The following is a 16,358-nucleotide window of genomic DNA, read 5'->3' as shown; positions in this document are numbered from 1 at the left end:
TTTTTTTTTTTTTTTTTTTTTTTTTTTGCGAGAGAAATAGCTTCTGCATTTGCTTTTTTCTGTTGGGTAAATTCATCATTTTATTTGCACCAGGAGTTCTGCATTTGGGTAAGTCAGTTGAATAGTACTTGTTAGTTATATAAAGGTGAGGATGGTTTCCCTCGAGGAAGAAGGAGCAGGGCATTTGATAGCCTGTTGGGGGAGTCTCTATCAACACCCTTTGGTGTGCAGAGGAGATTAAGTTGGCACAATGGCCAAGGAGCTTCCTAGGAGGAAAAGAGACCTCTGTCTTTTCTTTTGATGTTCAATATTATCATAAACTCTATGATGGACCTCCATGATTCAAGACTAATCATTTGGCAGGAAGGAACAAGCATCCCAAATGGTCATGTATCATATGGAAAGGGAAAGTCTAAGTTCAAAATTTAAGAATGCTTTTAGGGCAGGTATAGTTTTAGTTCATAATGGGAACAAGATCAGAGGACTCTCAGGACCCAGTTCCTAGTCCATTCCTGATGCTTTGTGCTTTGTATGAAGAACTTCCTGCATGTGAGGATAAACTAAAAGAATTTCACTTTGTGAACTCGAATGTGAGACAATTTCTTTGGAGTGATATTTTTACAGGGTTATAAACTGGACATTCCTCTTGAAGGTTTTAAGTTTGTAAGGGATAATTTCAGCAGAGTGAAACAACCCATGTGATTAAAAGGGACCAGTTTCCAATAGCAATCATGTATACTAGTGAAGGGATGAATAATGATAATGGACTAAGCAGACTACCATGTCTCTTAAAAGGTGGGGCTCATGAGTCCCCAGGACTAACAGCTGACAAACACCTTGGGGAGATGATACCAGATTTTGAATAATTTTGAATAATAGCAAAAAGAATACTCCAAACCTGTACCATGACAAGTAAGTTTAAGAGATTAGTTAGGAAAATAAAAGTAATAAAGATGAGGAAAATAAAAGTAATATGTTATGCAAAGCTGTCACATCTCCTATTATATTAATTGTATTAATCCATCTATCAATTCATGTATTCACTCCTTTATTTCTTCATTTTTGCAATATGCATTTACTAAAGGTGCTGTTATGGTTTGGATATAAGGTGTCCTCCCAAAGCTCCTGTTAATGCAGGAATATTTGGAGGCAAAATGATTCGATTATGAGAATCATAACATAATCAGTGCATCCTAGTTGTACTGACTAGGTGGTAACTGTTGGCAGGTGGGTATGGCTGGAAGTGGCCCACTGGGAATATGCTTGGAAGGATGCATGTTTCCTGCAGCTCCTTTCTCTCTCTCTCCCTCTCTTCCTCTCTCTCTTTCTCCTTCTCCCTGTCATAAGCTGAGCAGCTTTCCTCATCTGAGCTCTTCCCTATGATGTGCTGCATCTTGAGCCCAGAGCAACCGAGTTGGCCTTCTCTGGACTAAGGCCTCTGAAGCAGTGAACCTCAAATAAACCTTCCGTTTTCTAAGTTGTTTTGTTGGGTATTTTGGTCAGAGTGATGCAAAAGCTGGCTGATACAGGTGCTGTTTAGAAAGCCTTATGAAATAGGGGTTTGGTTGCCAAATGTGCTGAAATGTTTTACTCTTGTGTGTGTGCAAGCATTTGTGTTTAAAGATTCTTGGAAGGACAAAGTACATATGCCAGTCATTGCTTTGCTTTAGTGTGGTGACTGCTGTTTGGTGTGGATTGTTTTGTTTTGTTTTGTTTTTCAACATACAATTAAAAAATCTGAACCACACCACTTGAAAAAGAAAACCCCAGAAAGCATGCCCTGAGGAGTTCTCCCTCACAAACCAATGGAGAAAATTCAGTATCAGACTCCATCCCGTGGAAACACTGATGGCCTTTTCTTCTGATTACAAAGATAGACTGACCACACCAGAAGAGGTATTGACAGACAGATTTCCTTATCACTCAGTAATAAATACCCTCTTACCCTTACAGCCCTTATGATTCTAGAATAAATGGATTCCCACCTGTCATGGATTATCAGTTATTTCTGCATCTGTTCAACTAGAGCAATATTATTAATAGTACAGGAAAGCTAGGACTGGCTGTGTCTGTGGACTACTATCTTTGTTCCTTTTCTAATCTTTTGTATTTTGCTTTCTGATCCTAGGATGCTGGGAATAAACATATTCTTGGGATGCAAGAAGACATCTGATTGGATATTCCTTAATTAACTCAATCTTTTAAAACATTCCAGTATTCTTGTAAGGTCTTTGAACACCTATGCAGAATGAGGAGAGAGCTCACTACACTTATTTAAAAATTCCTGTTCATAGCATCATCTCGCTGAAGTATTCTAATCAGCTGTCAGTCAGCCAGATCTCCCCATAGCTTATGGACAGCCCCAAGGCCCACAGAAAGACAGTGGAGAGGGTCAGATTGACAGATTGTTTTTGCTGTCTTAACGAGCACAAATTAACTGATTTTGCTGAAAAATCTCTCCGGATTATGACAGACAAAACATCTTTCACAACGTGACATGTTTTCTTTGGACCACTCTGGTTTTTTTGTGGAGAGGCTGACAGTTCAGCTTACCTATTCTGTTTTGTTCTTAGTTATCACTATTTTTTTATTTGCTTCAATGATTTAGCCTCATCATTTTCATGAAAATATAAAACCTTATAAAACAAAGGCAATCTCTGATATGTCTTTTTCACCTAGGGTGTCCATGACAGAAGTTGACATCCATAGCTGAGTCATTTTGTCTCTTGGTTATTTAATTTCTCTCTCATGGTGTGTGTGTGTGTGTGTGTGTGTGTGTGTGAGAGAGAGAGAGAGAGAGAGAGAGAGAAATGTATGATACAAAGATCTTCACATTTTGTGATCACCACTCACTTATGTTCTTATATGACCCCAACTAGTTAGCCAGGCCACTTGCCCTGACCCATAAGTTTATATATATTTTCTAAACTTTGGTAACTTTTCTTTCCATACAAAGTATGTGAGTAGGTATCCAACACCAAGGAACTGATCATTAAGAAGACTATTTCTCTCAAGGTCATTCAAGGCCACCCCTGAATGAGCCATGGTAGAATTGCTGTCCATTTTCAGGGAGCATCCTTATACTAAACCAAGCCATTCATAAACCAAAGTTGGATGTTTTTCCTTTCTATTAGTTGGAAATTTAGGATCCAGCATATATATTTCCTTAAGTGTGAGTAGAGAGAGGAAGGCTATTGTCATACAGGAGGATGCCATAGGTCCTCTGACCTACCTGTTCACGCAGCTTACTTGTTCTCTGAGGTCTTGCTTGTGCTTTGTACTAGGTATACCACGTCCATCTTATAGCAACTCCTGCCCAACCTGGTGTCTGGGTCAGAAAGGACCCAGCCCATGATGGGCAGTTGAATCATATGATCCTATGGTGTACAGTGGTAAGGTTCCCTGTGTCTACCAAGCACCAGAACTACATAGGAGGTGATTTTTTAAAAACAAATAATTCTTAGCTACAGAGGTATGGCCTTGTTCCAGAAACTCAAAGGTCAGTGTTTTGGCCTCTCTTGTGCAAAATACCTATCCTATTTAGCTTCTTTTCTCACCACTGATATTTACAACACCTTGGGTCTAGTGATCTTATGGGCCAAGCTGCTGTAAAACTTGTTTCTGTACCAGGCTTAAACCCACTTTGTAAACCTGAAAGGCTTTCCCATTGTCTGGAATACTAACTTAAATATGTCTCTATAAGTGAAATATAGTCTGTTAGGCATTGTACTGTGCGTATGTGTGCTAGAAGTGCAAGATGAACACATTTGGAGATTTCAGCATGTTCCTGACAGGTGGACCACCTCTAAAAATTTTGTGACTATGTCAGATTCCTAAATTCTCTCAGGGCCCTTTTCCTACCCTATGGGATTCATACCTATTACTGAGACCTTTTGTATGATATCTGCCTCATGCTGATCTCCCCATAACTATAATATCATTGGTGAAAGGGATCGATGTCAATTTCTGTAGGATGCCCAGATGGTCCAGATTTTTTTTGGACTGTTATGACTGAAGCAGTAGTTATTCTTGGATAACACTATAAATATATTTTTGTTGGCTTCTTGTAAATGCCAAGCATTTCTGATATCTTTTCTGATTAAGGTAGAAAAGCATGTATTTGATAAATCAGTGGCTGTATACCACTTACCTGAGGACGTTAATCTGTTCTAGCAAAGATTCTAAATTTGGCATAGCCACTGAGATGGGAACTGCATTTCAGTTGAATTTGTGGGAGTCTACTTCCTCCAGCATTCATACAATTTTTGTAGAGGTCAGAGAAATGAATTAAACAGAGATATAAGAAGGATGACCATTCCTACATTTAGAGAGCTTCAAGAATGACACTAATTTCTCCCCCCACCCTCAATATAGCATATGTATTTTCCTTACTTTTTTTTTTAACTGGGCATAGATGGTCAGTTTCAGAGACTTCTACTTTGCCTTCCCCTTCATGATAGCTCTTAACTCTGATAACCGAGGACATAATCTGGAGGTTACTTCACCAGCCATGTATGTCCATACCAGCTACACATTCTGGGATGAGAGAAATGACCATGGGGCAGGTCAGGATCCAGTGGGCTTACTGAAAGCCAGACCTTGGCCAGGATTCATTTATAACCTAGACCCTGAATGTTTCCCAATATAACAAGAGACTATTACAACACGTTGAGTGTCCAGGAATCACTGTCAATTCAGACTCCATGTTCAATAGTCCTCAAAATACTTCAGCATTTGACTTTCTTCATGGACACCATATCTTGATATATGACCATAGGTCCATCTGGGAGCAGGGCCAGTAGTAGAATCATTACCATGATGTATACTGTGGTGTTTTAGGATAATTCTTCATGGAAACCTGGTTCTCTCTTTAGTCAGAGGGCTCTGGGTGTTAAGTTGGCTCAAGATCTAGAAACTGTACAAGGGTTATGAGTTGTGAGAATAACTACCATCAGCTTCTGGGTCCTCTGAACTTGGTTTCTTTTGCTAGAACAGGCTTACCAGTACTCTACTCAAAACCCCATTTATTTTGCTATAGACACATTTCCTTTATTTCCCATAGATCAAACTATTGGGAGCCACTGATATTGTCAGGAATTACAATAATTGTGGCTTCCTGGATTCTGTTCCACATCTGGCATAGCAGATGTGATTAGAACTACTATTAGATTGAGTGTGGTTGTCTATTTCTAAATAATACTGTTGCTCCTCTTATCAGTGTATTCCTTTGTCCTTGGCAAATGGTTTGTCTGAGGCTTCCTTTGGAGCTTGATTATCCAGTGGCTCTTCTGACTGTGTCAGAGCTTTATTACAGACTGTGTGTTGCTCCAGGAAGGGTGTTCCCCTGGACAAGGTGGCTATCAGCAACTGGGGAAGACAGCAGGAAGCTGTCCACGACTACTTCCCCTGCAGCTGGGCAGCAAGTTTTGCTACCAGTCATTAGGATGTCTTTAATTGGAATTGCTGCTGTTTCATGAAAATTACTTGCAGAACTGAGGTTGTTTTTTAAGGAGAACAGACCATGGTTAGAGCTGAGACACCACGATGACTTTCCTACTTTTGCATGTCATCTGCACATAGAAATTTTAACACATCTATCTCTTTATGTCCCCATGTCTTGCTTACATTAACCTTCTGAACAACAGTATGTATTTCACTTCATTAGACAAATTGAAATATTTGAAGGTAATCCTTTAGTTCTTAGAAAGACCTGAGTTACAAGAGGCTCTTTTGGTGTCTTTTTACTGGGTGGCTCAACCCTCTGTCACCATTTCCCGGCTGTCTGCGGTGAGCTCCCTAAATTAGAATCCCTGTTAAGAGGGAGCCAGTTTGGTGTGGTATCTTCACACAAGCAGGTGGTGAGTAATTTCATTCAATTGTACAGAAAAGACCTAAAACACTGCATTCTAAATTGAAGACTAAATTGATTTAATTGGTTTTTTAAAATATTGATTGGGTTTCAACATCCATTCTTCATCAGAGTAATTTTTAAAACGTGCTATATCTAATGATACCATTTCCTACTTAAAATTCCTCAAGGATTTCCCATTATCCTTAGAAGAAAATGCAAATTTCTCAACATGGTCAAACATAATCTGGCACCTGCACACCCCCCCACATCAGCATATTCAAGAGAGACACCAGAGATGCAGCAGTGAGCCTTACAAATACTAGAGACAGAACTATGCAGATAATCCCTTAATATTAGTTACAAGAAATATTGCCTGCTCTAATTTGGACATGTGTTAAAGACTTGGTGCCCAGGTTGGTGCTTTTGGGAGGGGGTAAAACTTTAAAGAGGTGGGGTCTAGTGGGAGGTCTTAGATCATTGAGAATATGCCCTCCAAGGGGACTTTGGAACCCCAGCCTATTTTTCTCTTTGCTCCCTGGCCCTGAGGTCAGTGAGCATTCTGCTCCACTGAATGCTCACTGCTATTGTCATTGTTCCTATAAAAAGTCCAAAGCAACGGGTCTCTTGATCTTGGATTGGAAACTTCAAAATCTTGAGACAAAATAAATCTTTATAAAATTTGTTCTTTTTAGTTATACATGTCTGTAGAAAAATGTTTTGATATATTTATACAAGCATGGAATATATCTTATTCTAATTAGAATCTCAGTCTTTTGGGTGTACATGATGATTCCATTCACCGTGGTGTATTTATATATATACATAGGAAAGTTGCATCAAATTCATTCTACTGTCATAACTATTCCTATCCCCTCATTCCCACTGAACTTCTGTTCTTCTCCCCACCCCTTGTTAGCATCCACATATCAGAGAAAACATTTGACCTTTGGCTTTGGGGAATTTGCTATTTCACTTAGCATGTTAGTCTCCAGATCCAACAATTTACTGATGATGATCATAAAGTCATTCTTCTTTATGGCTGAGTAGTATTCCATTTTGTGTATATACCACAATTTCTTTACACATTCTTCTGTTGATAGGCATATTGGTTGGTTCTATGGCTTAGCTATTGTGAATTTGCAGTTATAAACATTGATATGGCTATGTAACTGTAGTCTGCTTACTGGCCCTGAGGTCAGTGAGCATTTTGCACTAAATACACTCTTATTTATCCTAAATACACTCTTACATTGCTGGTGGGACTGCAAATTGGTGCAGCCAAAATATATATTCAGAGGAGTGGGATAACTGGGTCAAATGGTGATTCTTTGCCACCCACACATCTGATAAGGTGTTATTTCCAGGATATAAAAAGAGCTCAAAAAGCTTAACACCAAACAAACAAACAAACAAAACAACAACAACAAAAACCCAATCAAAATGAAATTAAAGCTCTATCTCTCACCAAAGCACAAAACTCAACTCAAAGTGGATCAAAGACCTAGGAATTAAATCAGAGACACTGAGCCTATTAGAAGAAAAAGTAGGCCCAAATCTCCATCGTGTCAGATTAGGCCTCAATTTCCTTAATAAGACTCCTATAGCACAAGAATTAAAATCAAGAATCAATAAATGGGGCAGATTCAAACTAAAAAGCTTCTTCTCGGCAAAAGAGGTGAATAGAGAGCCTACATCTTGGGAGCAAATTTTTACCACTCACACATCAGAAAGAGCACTAATCTCTAGGGTCTATGAAGAACTCAAAAAGCTAAACACCAAAAAAACCCCCAAAAAACCCAAATAGCCCAATCAATAAATGGGCCAAGGAAATGAACATAAAATTCTCCAAAGATTATATACGATCAATCAACAACTATATGAAAAAATGTTCAACATCTCTAGAAATTAGAGAAATGCAAATCAAAACTACTCTAAGATTTCATCTCACTCCAGTCAGGATGGTAGTTATTAAGAACAAAAACAACAGTAAGTGTTGGCGAGGATGTGGGGGAAAAGATACACTCTTACATTGCTGATGGGACTGCAAATTGGTGCAGCCAATATGGAAAGCAGTTTGGAGATTCCTTGGAAAGATGGGAATGGAACCACCATTTGACCCAGCTATCCTACTCCTCAGTCTATACCCAAAGGACTTAAAAACAGCATACTACAGGGATATAGCCACATCAATGATTATAGCAGCACAATTCACAACAGCTAAACTGTGGAATCAATCTAGAAGCCCTTCAGTAGATGAATGGATAAAGAAAATGTGGCATGTATACACAATGGAATAGGGCATTTTCAGGTAAATGGATGAAGTTGGAGAAGATAATGCTAAGTGAAGTTAGTCAATCCCCCCAAACCACATGACAAATGTTTTCTCTGAAATAAGGAAGCTGATTCACAATGAGGTTGATAGGGAGAGCATGAGGGGATTAGACAAACTCTAGATAGGGCAAAGGGGTAGGAGGGAAAGGTAGGAGGTATGAGGGTAAAAAAAAAGATGGTGGAATGAGATGGATATCATTACCCTAAGTACATGTAGGAAGAAACAAATGGTGTGAATATACTTTATATACAACCAGAGATATGAAGAATTGTGCTGTATATGTGTAACATGAATTGTAATGCATTCTGCTCTCATATATAACAAATTAGAATAAAAAAAAATAAAAACAGGGGATTGGGGATATAGCTCAGTTGGTAGAGTGCTTGCCTCACATGCATAAGGCCCTGGGTTCAATCCCCAGCACCACAGAACATACATACATACATAATACATACATACATACATAGGACACAAGGAATACATATTGAAAGCTGAGGCTTGACAGGTGGAAAAGACTGATGATCAGGTCTGATCCTAACAAAGGGAAAAAGCCCACAAATACTTTATTTATAGTGAAACACACCAAAGGAATTTATTGTGGGGAAGGGTTCTTCATGGTAAATAAGAGGTGAGAGGCTGTGGGGAAGTTGGCCTGACTAGGGGCTTATCATTTGCACAGTAATTCTTCCTCCTCCAGGCAGCTGGCACCTCAAAGATAGCTGCAGCACTGATATCTCATTCCACCTCTGGGGAGTTGCATTTGAACCTAGGGCTGTCTGAACCAATAAATTCTGCGGAATCACAGAATTCTCTTTGAGCAGGACATTGCCAAGGGAACAGAGCAGTCTCAGATGGGTCACACCATACCGAGAGTTTTCCAAGAAGCACACCTTCGCTTAGAGATGGCTTAGACAAACCCACAATTCATCTGCCGCTCCCAACAGTGGGGAAAAGGCTCACTCATACATTGTTGGTGGGGCTGCAAATTAGTGCAACCACTCTGGAAAGCAGTTTGGAGATTCCTCAAAAAAAAATTAGGAATGGAAACTTTGTTTTATATGACATTTATCTCAGGTATTTTGTTATGGGGACAGAATGTTGATAGATGAATTGCTCAATCCCTGTATCTTCCTTTGTTTTTTATGTCGTCTATTGTAAAAGTCAATATGATCCTTTCTGCCTTGGTAATTCTGTTATTATTTCAGTTCTTGTGTGAGTGTGTGTGTGTGTTTCTGTGCTTGTGTACAAGAATGTCCTTACATTTGTGGATTCAATTGCGCTCAGCACTAACTCCTATTGAAGTCCAGCAGTGTCCCAGGATCCAGATCCTCATCAATGAGGTCTGTTCTTACAAGCCAGCTATTCTTGTTTGGGGGCACTGAGGTGCTATCTTCCCCCACATGGCGTGGCTCTGGGGAGGACTAGTCTGGCCTGGCCCCTTGTCTGTTGTCCTGTTCTATCTGTACACTGCCTTGAACCCAATATCATTTGATTGGCCACCGGTAATTGGTCTATCACCAAGTACAAAGTGGCCCATCCTCCAGTTGTGGGTTGTCCCTGTGCCCCTCCTTTGGCCTCCTTCAGGGTTGCTTTTTATTTAAAATTGGACAGATTTCTCTGGAACCAAGATAACACCTTGGCAGTGCTGAAGGTGACACATCTTCAGTAGTGTCTGTCACCACACCTCCTCCCTTATTGGGTCCCTTGGATAGAACACTTACTCTGCCCTCTTAGACATCTACTCCCTGACCTTCTCAAATAGAAGCACTCTGCAGGAAAATTGGGCCCTTGGCCCTGGTTGCTGTTTTCCTCAATGTCAGATTTATTTTCCTATTTTCAGGTTTGAGCTATGACACATATTTAAGCACTTAGGTTTAAAAAAAAAATAGATCATCTCAAATCTGTCTGTTCTCCTGAAGGGACAACAATAAGTGGGGTTGGGGGAGGGGCACAAGAGGAAAATATCTTCACACTCTCTACCTTGAGTTAAGAGGGGACTGATGATAAAATGCCAAAGGGCAGAAAGAGAGGACATGAGACCGGCCTTGCCTGGCATGTCGCCCTCCCACCGTCAGCACTCTGCAGGATCCAGGCTGGCAGGGCTGGCTGCGTGCTCACACTTGGACCCCGCACTATTGATTCACTTCGGGCTGAGTGCCAGCTTTCTCTTCCAGCCCCTACAAATCTAATCAAATTAATGGATGCTGCTGCTGGTTCTCATCAAATACCATTAAAATATAACTCTTTCATGAATAATTCTAAACATTGACTCAAAGCAATTGATTACAAGAACCACATATTTCAAATGGGAGGAATAATTGATGTCTTCAACATGTAAATAGGCTTGTAAGGAATTTTGAGGTACAAGTTATAAGAGTACAGCTATAATCAGTTCATTTGGGTTTTAGAACTTCTGACTGGTGTTTATTTTTTACTTTTGGCTTTCAGAGAACAACATGTAAAAGCTGAAAAACTGCTATTTCATCACAGCTTCTCTCCGTCCAGCCTTCCCTGTAGTGTCACTAAGAACGATGGAACTGTACTCATAGAAGGTGTCTCAGGACACACAGTCAGCCATCATGTAACTGCCTAATCGACCCATCACAGTCAACTCACACATCAATAGAAATAGGTGACAGTAGATGAAGATATAGCACTCCTGTCTCAGAAACGAGGCCAGCGGACTCCCAGCTGCCTTCTCTGGTTAGCAGATCTTTATAAAATCATATATCATGCTTTTTCCCTGATTGGGCTCTTAGTACCTACCTTGAGCCTGCCTTACTTTGTATGCATGTTTTCTGGATTCACTGTGATACTCTCTTTGAATTGGATTTTTAAAAATATTCTTACCCTTACCTCCTTCCCCATATCAAATGTAAGAAAAGACCCTGCCTCCCAACCAAACCTAAAGGATTTGATTGGCAGAATCTGCATGCACCCTTACAAGAACTCTCAGAGAGAGGATCAGAGAATTTGAGAATATTATCTACATAAATAAGTCACTTCTAAGTTTATTACTTCATTCAATACATAGTTATCCATTCAAATTTTATTGAGTCAAAACCTATAATAAAAATCATGTGTAACCCTTGCCCCATCCCAGGTAGTCATTATAGACAGGATAAAATGGTGTATAATCTAAAAGGAGGTATAGACTGTAAACATATAGTAGAAGAAAGTGCTCAAGATACCATAATAGATAAAAGATAAGTCACAAAGGAATTCAGTAAAGGGGCACTCAATCCTACTTTGGAAGGTGAAGGAAAACTTAATAAAAGTGATGATATATGAGTTTATTTCAGTAGTCAGTGTGAAAAGGGGGGAATCTCAATAGAAGACATTGAGTAAAAGCAGTGTTGAATAGTACAGTGGCTCATTAGGAGAGCTGTCAGTATTCCACATGCCTGAATGACTAGACCCCCTTTTTAATTAGTGATACTCAAAATAATATTTGTAAGAAAATCACTTTAATAACTTAAGAACTCAACTCCATCCCAAACCCACTGAATTGGAACTTCTAGGCTTAAAACACATCTGAGTATATTTTTTAAATCCTTCATGACTAGAAACTCCTGAGACTTGTTCCCTGTTCTTTGTGGACACAGAGATGAATGGCATTTCCTAGAATCCCTTGCAGGAAGATAGACCTCATAACTGAGTCAGAACACAGAGCCAGATGGAATGTACGGAAAAAAAAAAGTGATGGAAACCTCTTCCATATCTATTCCTGGAACTTCCTACAGGATCTTCCTCACCTTTTCTCCTTCCTAATCAGCCAGCTGGGTACATGGATGACTCTAAAACCCAAGAGAGCCAAGGAACCATCTGGAATACCTCTGAGTCCTTGAATCACTGAATGAGAGGTTATACTGATGCACAACTTCAGCATGAGCAAGGACTGAATTTTTTTGTGTGAGTTAAGACACTGGAATTTTTGGAGTTATACATAATAGTATTATAAACCACTGATGGGAAACTTTGGCCACTAAAAGAAGGAAGTGATATGATCATATTTGCATTTTGGAAAGATTGTTCTAGTAGAAGTGTGGAGAATGGATTGCTGGATGAAGTGTGAGTCAGGGAGATCACTGAGATCAATTTTCGTTATCCTAGGAAAAGAGGAGATCAGTGGCGATGATGGGGAGTGTGAGAGAGGACCCACTGTGGGAGACACCAAACTAACAAAATCTATTCATTCTGGAGACGATTTGGGTATGTAAATAATAGGGCCTCTGAGTCTCTGAAGCTCTAAATATTGCTCCTCAAATTCAAGAACATTATAATTTGTTCAAAGGCAATTTTACAGAAATTTCATGGTTACCAAATCTGAATAACAATTGTCAGAGTTGTCTTTCCCGACGTGGCTATTGTCCTTTTTCTTTTCTTATAACATTTTGTTTCTGTCAAGAATGATTATTTTTAAATGTAGATTTTTTTTTTCTAGTGTGATTAAGTTGAAGTCAGCTGGACTGTACAGATGAAATACTGTATTCAAGGTAAGTAAATCTAAAACCTGAATGGAAAACCAAACTCTTTTTAGAACATTGTTCTATAAAGCACCACGGCTTGCCCACAGTGTTACCTTTATTCCACTGGATGGTAGGGTGGGTTCTTTCTAAAAGGGCACAGCTCGGGTGACATCCTGTTTCAGAAACGGCTACCTGGACAACATCTAAACACAGTACACGATATTTGAAGGGCTGAGGCTCAGGTGTAGATGTCAGCTCACTCTAAATGCTGACGGCACAAGCACTTTCACTTTAGGATTTATAAAAGGTAGTGGATTACTGACATGATGAGAAAGTCGTGATAAGAAGCAATCATAAAGGAAGGAAATAATTTAGACCTCCAGAGCCTCAGGAAACGTTGAAGAATTAGTTTGGCCCAGCAGCTCCAAGGGATTATGGCCATTTATTTCAGACAACATATCCACTTGTGTTAAACTAAGAGATCTGAACTTCTGTTAAAAGTGAAAAGGGATTATATTGCAATTTGTCGAGTTCAAAACAATGACCAAGGGACAGAAAATTGGGAGCAAATGGCCCAGCTCTGTTCAGTGGCAACATCTACTTAGAACTGCTGAAGAAGGCAAGCTCAGTGGGTGCTGCTGAAAGCAGGGTGCTGGAGGGGACTGGAGCCCACTTGTGATATTTACCTCACACTGGCATGACTCACAGCAGCTCAGAAAATTTTCATATTCACAGTCTTATTTATTTATTTATTTATTTATTTATTTTTAATTTTTTATTGTTGGTTGTTCAAAACATTACAAATTTCTTGACATATCATATTCCACACTTTGATTCAAGTGGGTTATGAACTCCCACCTTCACCCCATACACAGATTGCAGAATCACATCAGTTACACATCCATTGATTTACATATTGCCATACTAGTGTCTGTTGTGCTCCGCTGCCTTTCCCATCCTCCACCCTCCCCCCTCCCCACCTCTCCCCTTCACAGTCTTATTTAGTCCTCTTCAAAACCCGGAGAGGATCTCCCACTCTGGGATAATAATAAGACTAAGAGTGTTCAAGGTCCACTCTTGATGGCCAGTGCTTGTCCTGTGAGGATGCAGCTTGCTCACCTTGCCAAAGATGTTTTAAAATGTAAGTTTTGAGAAAAAAATAGTGAGTTTTGAAATGATCACTTCAAAGTATGTATTCAAATTATGCCTCCTAGAACTGTCCACTAGTTAGTATTTTTTTTCTCATATAAATGTTCATAACTACTTATTCCTCTTTTGTCCTTTAGCAGTTGGGGGTGTTCAAAACATGCAGAGTTCTATCTGCTTCCTTTCCCCAAGAAAGTGTAATCACACACCACACACACACACACACACACACACACGCATGCTGATCCCAAGGCTAGAAATTGCTTCAGGACCAATCTATGTTGTGATATTGTAAATGTAGCTTAAATCAAAATGCTTGGCAATGAAGTGACTGCTCTTGCCATTTAATTAAACTTTATCTTTTCAATCATATGATTTAACTTGCAAATTGCACCCAGGCAGCTGTATAAATTTATTTAAAAATATGTAACTTAGGATCTTGAGTGATAAGAATTGCTAGAAATCAAGTAACTTGTATTTTTGCAACTATTCCCTCTGTGATTCAGTAAAGATCTTGTTTGAAATATTCTGGCTTTGATGGATATTTGTGAATGATTGTAATGGAAAATTAGAAGGTTAAGAAGGCCAAACAAACCCGAGTTCAAATCTTAGCTTTGCATTTGTCCAGCTTTATAATCTTGGGACAAGTCAATAAACCTCTCTGTGCTCAGGTGGAATATCTGTAGAGTGAAATTAATCAAACTTACCTCCAAGGGTGAACATGAAGATTAAGTAGGTAAGTTGTGTGAACAACTTGGAAAATATTCAAAATGGTATTATTAATTTGAGGATTGAGCAAAGATCTGGATAGAGTAATAAATATATTAATGCAAGAAGCACCTATGAATTGGTTTGGTTACTATAATTCTCCATTTTATATTATAGAATCCTCAGTTACATAGGTAAGATTTTTTTTCAGTACTGGGGATTGCATGAATCCTGGGGTGTTTATTACTGAGTTACAACTCCATTTCCCCACTTTTATTTCTCATTTTGAGACAGGGTCTCACTACATTGCCTCGGTTGGTTTCAAACTTGCAATACTTCTGTCTCAGCTTCCTGAGCTGCTGAGATTACAGGTACGTGGGGAAGTCCCCATGAGGCCCAGTAGAATAATTATTTGTTGTTAAGCAATGTAAGACCCTGTGAAAAATCACACTGGAGGATGGAGGTAGGAAATAAACCTGTGAGATATAGTAGCCATATTTTATATTCATAGAAGCAAAATCATTAATAATTTACCCTAAATTAAAATATCATCAGGAATATTTTCTACATACTAAGTTAGTAATAGTCACTTTCCGATTTTAATTTCCACTAACATTTTTCAGAATCTCTACCACCACAAAGCTCCTGAATAATACTTTCGTTAGGAAGATGTCAGTTTTAAATGGTGATGATTGCTTACAAGCAGACTTTGCCCCTTTGTTCTTTCATCAGGAATGTCCCAGTCTTCCTGAAGTGAGTGTTGGTTTTTATCTGTCTCTTATGTTGCCCATTTTCTTCCTCTACCTTTGGGGTTTGCTCCACAGGTGCTGCTTCTCCTCTCCCAGGTCTCGCCGTGTTAACTGGGGTGGACAGAATGAGTTTAATGCTAGCAAGTTTAAGAGAACATCTGGCTGACCATCCAGGTGTTTCTGTAATCTCCTCCGCTGAACATATCTTTTTGAGTTCTCCATCTAACCCACAGGAGTTTTGGACTCATCTGAACTGTATATTCCTTTTGCAAAGCCCTTGATCCTCTCTCTACAGTTTCAAAGCTTGTTCACAGTAAATTGCCATTCTTATTCCTAATGTTTCATTGCAGCCACCTTGACTTGTCCTCTACTCTCTGCCTAACCTCTATCATACATATCCACCTCTTTTAACTCTTTCTAGTTAGAGAGTGACTGGTGAGTTATAAGCACTCCATCTAAACTTCTCTAGTTGTTCAAATGATAATAAAGGGCTAGTCTAGCCTAAAGGTAGTAAGACAAGTATTTATGAGCTTGATTCTCTTATCCATATTGGTTCCCATGAATCATAACCCTTTGCACACAAAAATGTATTAAAGTCAAAATAGAAGTATAGGGGAAAATGAGAAAAATGCTGGATTATCTGCTGCAGAACTAATGCAGTTGCTCTTGCTTTCATATATGTGTGGCTGGCTGGCTAATAGGACACCTTAGGTTCTGAGGGACAAAACTAGAGAAAATTGGGCCACATAAAGTAGTGAGAGAAGTCACAGTCTCAGAGAGAAAAATCACTGTAAGCACCACATCCAGGGTGCAGTTGCATTACCACAAGTTGGAATTTAAAGTTGGGATTAGTTCTGACTGAGGACAGATAGACGATAAGCAATGGTGGGGTCCTGAGGTCTTGGCTGACTGTCAGATAATCCAGTTGGCATTATGGACTATCAGTCATGGGCATAGCTAAAAGTGATTTATTAGCACTATCTTTTTCATGCTTCATATTGGGTCACATTGCTGACCCAAAGGGCAGCCAAGTAATATAACAGAATTGCTCATGGAGCCCAGTGGTGATATACGGCATACTGACTTCTACCTTTGCATCTGAG

The sequence above is a fragment of the Marmota marmota genome, unplaced genomic scaffold, assembly GCF_001458135.2.
Source record: "Marmota marmota marmota unplaced genomic scaffold, marMar, whole genome shotgun sequence".
NCBI lineage: Eukaryota > Metazoa > Chordata > Mammalia > Rodentia > Sciuridae > Marmota > Marmota marmota.
Note: the sequence above shows the minus strand (reverse complement) of the source record.